A 7126-nucleotide genomic window follows, 5' to 3' on the forward strand; every position below is an offset into this window, starting at 1 on the left:
CAGCTCTGTTCCCCCCGCCCCCGTCCCCTCCCCCGTACTAATGAGAAGGAAGAAGGGAACAGGGAAGTTAATGACCTGTCATGCCTGCGTGGTGAAGCCGCCGTAAAAATCCCTCAGGTGTGACGTTCGGAGAGCCTCTGGGTTGGTGAACAGGTACAGGTGCCGGAGAGTGGTGTGCCCGGGGAGGCATGGCGGCTCTGCCCACACACCCTGCCCTGTGCGTGGCGGCTGCCATCTGGATGTGCATCTGCACCCTGCCTGTCCCCAGCAGGTCCTCCACCCTGAAGCGGGAGTGTGAGAGCCTTTCAGGCCTTCTCCTTAGTGTCCGAACTGAGTTAAATTGTGGATCTGCTTGGGCTGGAGACCCCGCCCCCACAATTGGTGACTAGAAGTGTTGTGAGAATGGTAAAGCCGTGTGAAAAGGAAGGAGAACTGTTTTTTTTTTTTTCTCTCTACAGGAGGGAGCCTGGGTGGTGTCCCCCTCCAATACACATCCCCCTTTTGTTCCTCCCGAAAAACACCCTAATTTGGTCAGCAGTCACCTTTCTCTGATAGCCCGTGATGAGGGGGAAGCCCTAGGAGTGGGGCCTGAGTAGAGTCTGCCAAGTATCGTGGTTCCCCGCCCCCGCCAGTGGTTGCTGTAGACGTGGGTGTGTGCCACAGGTCAGGCAAGAACAACGTGAGGGCGAGTCAGGATCGCTTTTCTTTGTTTTAAAAAGGAGACTCTGCCCTAACCGGTTTGGCTCAGTGGATAGAGCGTCGGCCTGTGGACTCAAGGGTCCCAGGTTCGATTCCGGTCAAGGGCATGTACTTTGGTTGCGGGCACATCCCCAGTGGGGGGTGTGTGTGCAGGAGGCAGCTGATCGATGTTTCTCTCTCATCCATGTTTCTAGCTCTCTATCCCTCTCCCTTCCTCTTTGTAAAAAATCAATAAAATATATTTTAAAAAAAGGATACTCAGCCCGCTGGCGTGGCTCAGTGATGGAGTGTCCACCTATGACCCAGGAGGTCACGGTTCGATTCCCGTCAGAGCATGTGCCTCCCCAGTGGAGGAGGCAGTCCATCCAGGCTTCTCTCTCATCATGGATGTTTCTCTCTCTCTCTCTCTCTCCCCTCCCTTCCCCTCTGAAATCAATACACAGGCCCTTTAACACAGGAAGAAGAGACGCTGGGCAGAAGCGGCCCTTGGTTATTGCCTCTGCGTGTGGATGTGATGTCTGGAGCGGCCGTGGTTATCGTGGGGCCAGGAGACGGACCAGCCTGGGGCGCTCCTTCAGACGCAGCGGGAACATCGAACCAGGCAGCCCAGGATCCACCCTCACGCACGGCCTCTCATGGTACCCGAGGGGACTCAACGCCCCGTGGTCTCCATCCTTTTCGTGGTGTGTCCTGTCACGTGAGTCCCTGGCTGCCATATTACCTGCGACTCACACAGAATGCATGGAGGCAGCCTTAAGGGAGTTTTCTTTTCTTTTCTTTTTAAAATATATTTTATTGATTTTGTACAGAGAGGAAGCGAGAGAGATAGAGAGTTAGAAACATCAATGAGAGAGAGTCATCGATCAGCTGCCTCCTGCACACCCCCTACTGGGGATATGCTCGCAACCAAGGTACATGGCCTTGACTGGAATCGAACCCGGGACCTTTCAGTCCCCAAGCCGACGCTCTATCCATTGAGCCAAACTGGTTTCGGCTCTAAGGGAGTTTCCTTTCCCAGTGCCCGCCCTCCCCATCCTGGTGATAGGATCTCTCTCCCAGGGTTTGTTTTCCCAGCTCTCGCTGGTGGGCTGCACCCCTGATCGCTGCGGGAGAGTGGAGGCCTGTGTACAACCCGGACAGCTGTATGCAGTAGCTTTTTCTTTTCTTTTCTTTTTTTCCCCAAATATGTTTTTATTGATTTTTTACAGAGAGGAAGAGAGAAGGATAGAGAGTTAGAAACATCGATGAGAGAGAATCATCGATCAGCTGCCTCCTGCACACCCCCTAATGGGATGTGCTCGCAACCAAGGCACATGCCTTTGCCCGGAATCGAACCCGGGACCCTTCAATCTGCAGGCCGACGCTCTATCTACTGAGCCAAACCGGAACCCGGCTAAATATATATTTCTTTATTGATTTCAGAGAGGAAGGGGGTGGGGTAAAGAGATAGAAACATCAATGATGAGAATCATTGATTAGCTGCCTCCTGCACACCCCCTACTGGGAATGGAGCCCACATCCCGGGCATGTGTCGTTGGCTGGATTCAAACCTGGGACCCCTCATTCCGCAGGCCGACGCTCTATCCACTGAGCCAAACTGGCTAGGGCAGTACTTGACATTTCAAGCGCATCCTGGCTACTACGTATGAAGAAAAAGAAGGTGGTCTGTGGAGAGACAGAAAAAGCCCACGAGGGAAGCCACACGTTTAGAGAAACAGAGGGGAGAGAAGCAGAGAGATTTTGCAAAAGGGAGACAGCTGTAATTTCACACACTGTTTTTCCATCCTGCTTCCTGTCCCTGGTGAGGCTCAGGGACCAAGCGCCTGCCTGGATTCTAAACTCCTAATAACGTTGTCATTTTTGCTTAAGTCAGCTTAACTGGATTTTACTTCTTGCAAACAAGGTGCCTGAAAAAACCCCAAAAAGCAACTTGGGAGCCAGCGACAATGAGGTCCCGGTCACAAGCTCTGGTGCAGAACATTGGGAGAAACGGATCCCTGGCCTCGAAATCTGCCGCGGGCACCACAGGCCATGCCATCCTAGACTCCAGGCTCTGCCATTGGGTCTCACGGGAGATGCAGTGCTAGCCTCAGTTCCCGGGGAAAGGCATCCTGGGAAATGTGGTACAGGTCTGCAATTTCTGTTGGAGGGAATCATGGCAAAGGGGAAGTTATCCTCAGTTTTAATGATGGAGCATCTCAGAAAATGTTATCTTGGGAGATGGAGTCCATGCCCGGTTTTTGTTGTTGTTTTGTTTTTATTGATTTCTGAAATGAAGGGAGAGGGAGAGAGAGATAGAAACATCAAAGATAAGAGAATCATTGATTGGCTGCCTCCTTCACACCCCTCACCGGGGATCAAGCCCACAACCTGGGCATGTGCCCTTGACCAGAATTGAACCCGGGATCCTTCAGTCTGATGCTCAATCCACTGAGCCAAACCGGCTAGGACCCATGCCCAGTTTTTTTTTTGTTTTGTTTTTTTAAAAAAATATATTTATTGATTTTTTACAGAGAGGAGGAGAGAGGGATAGAGAGCTAGAAACGTCGATGAGAGAGAAACATCGACCAGCTCCCTCTTGCACACCCCCTACCGGGGATGTGCCCGCAACCAATGTATAATACATGCCCTTGACCGGAATCGAACCTGGGACCTTTCAGTCCGCAGACCGACTCTCTACCGCTGAGCCAAACCGGTTTCGGCCCATGCCCAATTTTTGATAGCATAGACAATGTTGTCTTTCCTCCATTTGTCTCCTCCCTTTTTTCAGCATCTGCCATGTCCCAGGCACTAGTCTAGGTACTAGTCCCAGGGGTCCTCAAACTTTTTAAAGTGGGGGCCAGATCACGGTCCCTCAGAGAGCTGGAGGGCCGGACTATATGAACTACTAATTCCTACTGTAACACCTCGGCTGCGCTCACTGCCCAAAAAACCTGGCGGGCAGGATCAGACTCCTCTGCAGGCCACATGTGGCCTGCAGGCCGTAGTTTGAAGACCCCTGGTAGACAGTAGAGAGCAAATAAAAGGCCTTGCCCTTTATAGATGTTATAGCAAAACAAGCAAACAAGTGACTGACCCCGTTCACCACCGCAGTGTAACGAAGCAACCCAAACCCCGTGGTGTCAAACCACAGCCTTTTCGTCCTGTGACTCTGCGGGTCAGGAATGTCAGCAGGGCTCAGCAGGAGCAGCGCGTGCGTGCCCCACAGGGACTGGGGCCCACGCGGGCTGGCTGCACAGCTGGAGACGGAGGTAATGAATCCTTGGTTCTGGCTACTAACTGACGTTGCAGGTTGAATGTGTCCCCTCAAAATATTTGTTGAAGCTGAAACCGGTTTGGCTCAGTGGATCAAGCATCGGCCTGCGGACTGAAAGGTCCCAGGTTCGATTCCGGTCAAGGGCATGTACCTTGGTTGCAGGCACATCCCCAGTAGAGGTGTGCAAGAGGCTGCTGGTCGATGTTTCTCTCTCTTTGATGTTTCTAACTCTCTATCCCTCTCCCTTCCTCTCTGTAAAAAATCAGTAAAATATATTTAAAAAAATTATTTGTTGAAGCCCTAACTCTCAGGATCTATGAATGTGACCTTATTTGGAAATAGGGTCTTTGATATGTGATTAAGATGAGACCACACCAGGGTAGAGTGGGCCCCTGAATCCGTGGCTGGCGTCCCTATAAGGAGAGGGGGAGATCTGGAGATGCGCAGCCATACTCACAGAGAGGAAGATCGTGTGGCGACAGGCAGAGGGTGGGGTGAGGAAGCTGTAAACCCAGGAGCGTCTCGGATTGTACTTTAGAAGGAACGTGGCTCTGCCAGCCCCTGGAGTTTGGCTCATAGCAGCCAGAACCCTGGGAGAACAGATTCCCGTGGTTGGAGCCGCCCCTTGCCAGTTTGTAGGAGCGGATAGCAGCCCGCGGCGGTGGGAGCAGCTGGGCTTCCTGCTGGCCCTGCACATGGCACCTGCTGGGGGGCGATGTCCAAGCAGCTCCTGTGTGTGTGTGTGAGTGTGTGTGTGAGTGTGTGTGTGAGTGTGTGAGTGTGTGTGTGAGTGTGTGTGTGTGTGAGTGTGTGTGTGAGTGTGTGTGTGTGTGTGAGTGTGTGTGTGAGTGTGTGTGTGTGTGTGTGAGAGTGTGTGTGAGTGTGTGTGTGTGTGAGAGTGTGTGTGAGTGTGTGTGTGAGTGTGTGTGTGTGTGTGAGAGTGTGTGTGTGAGTGTGTGTGTGTGTGTGCGCGTGTGTGAGTGCGTGTGTGAGTGTGTGTGTGCGTGCGTGTGTGCGTGAGTGTGTGTGAGTGTGTGTGAGTGTGTGTGTGTGAGTGTGTGTGAGTGTGTGTGAGTGTGTGTGTGTGTGTGAGTGTGTGTGAGTGTGTGTGAGTGTGTGTGTGTGAGTGTGTGTGAGTGTGCGTGTGAGTGTGCGTGTGCGTGTGTGAGTGCGTGTGTGAGTGCGTGTGTGTGTGCGTGAGTGTGTGCGTGAGTGTGTGTGAGTGTGTGTGAGTGTGTGAGTGTGTGTGAGTGTGGCCCGGGCTGAGAGGACGGAGCATCTGTGGCTCCCTCTCCATGTGGCACCGTGCACGGGCAGCTCGGGCGCCCGCAGGCTCGGTGCAGGAGGGTTTCACAGGCAGCTGGCGCCCGGAAGCGGAGGCTCCCGAAAGTCTGGGCCCAGGGCATGGGGCGGGGCCCCTCCCACCACATTCTCTGGGTCAAAGCAGTCACAGAGCCACTCGTGCTCAAGAGGTAAAGTTACAGCCCGAACCGGTTTGGCTCAGTGGATAGAGCCTCGGCCTGCGGACTGAAGGGTCCCAGGTTAGATCCCGGTCAAGGGCATGTACCTTGGTTGCGGGCACATCCCCAGTGTAAGGTGATCAGACATCCTGATTTTTAACAATTTGTCCCGCGTCCCCCGGCGTTTTAAAAAAAAGTCCAAAAGATTTAAAAGATTCTTTCCAAAAATCGGGACTTTTTTTACCCCCCCCCCCCTCTTACATGGGACAAATTGTTAAAAATCCGGACTGTCCCGCCAAAAGCAGGATGTCTGGTTACCTTACCAGTAGGGGGTGTGCAGGAGGCAGCTGATCAATGTTTCTAGCTCTCTATCCCTCTCCCTTAGTCTCTGTTAAAAATCAATTATATATATATATATATACACACACACACACACATATATACACATATATACACATATACATATATATATATATATATATATATATATATATAGAGAGAGAGAGAGAGAGAGAGAGAGAGAGAGAGAGAGAGAGTTACAAACCCCATCTCCTAAGCCAATGGCAGTTGGGAACGTGTTTTGGGGGGGGGTCCTAAAAGGAAACTGAGTCCCAAGCACCAGGGAAGATGACTGATCTTTTCCTTCCTTTGCCACAGGGCCCCATGTAATGTGTCCCAATGGGGTTGCCTCGCGGACCATGGGAAATGTGATCTCTTCCGCCGTGTGCCCCCAGAACGCCATCGAAATGTTTTTGCGAGCGAGTCTGAGGGTATCTCAGGAAACGGAGCCAGCCTTAGGCCCCGGCCCCAGAGCATCAGGGGAAATGTAGTCCTAGCCTTGTTCTTCACCGCAGTGCATGGAGGGAGTCTGGCGGGCAGGCTGTCCCCCATACATCTCCCGTCTCAGAGCCCAGGGGAAACGGGACATGCCTACGCAGAACAACAAAATAGTGTTGATCTTTGGCGTTTGGGAGCAGAGACGGGCAGGTTCGTGCTGAGGGGGGTGAGTTAGAAGTCTGCATTTGGAGCCCACAAATAGATGTGGAGGTGACTCAGGGCGGAAGCCCCTCGAGACTGCTCCCAGAGCGGAGGCCTTGCCGACCGGGGTCCTGCCACGTGACCCCTACTTCCAGGAGCCTGAGGAAGGGTGCCCCCATGCATCTTTTAAAAATATATATATTTTATTGATTTTTTACAGAGAGGAAGAGAGAGGAATAGAGAGAAACATCGAAGAGAGAGAATCATGAATCAGCTGCCTCTTGCACACCCCCTACTGTGGATGTGCCCGCAACCAAGGTACATGCCCTTGACCGGAATCGAACCTGGGACCTTTCAGTCCGCAGACAGATGCTCTACCACTGAGCCAAACCAGTCTGGGCCCCCATGCATCTTTGAGAGATAGATGCTCTCAGCCAATGTGGCTCAGTGGTTGACCATCGACCTATGAACCAGGAAGTCACAGGTTCGATTCCAGGTCGGGGCACAAGCCTGGGTTGCAAGCTCTATTCCCAGTAGGGGGTGTGTAGGAGGCAGCCGATCAATGATTCTCTCTCATCATTGATGTTTCCATCTCTTTCTCCCTCTCCCTTCCTCTCTGAAATCAATAAAAACATATAGAAAGATGGAAAGAAAGAAAGGAAGAAAGAAAGGAACGAGGGAGGGAAGGAAGAAAGGGAGATAGATGCTATGGAGAAGGACAGGTCTGGCCCCG

The sequence above is a fragment of the Pipistrellus hanaki genome, assembly GCF_964339955.1.
Source record: "Pipistrellus hanaki genome assembly, chromosome: 15".
Lineage (NCBI taxonomy): Eukaryota > Metazoa > Chordata > Mammalia > Chiroptera > Vespertilionidae > Pipistrellus > Pipistrellus hanaki.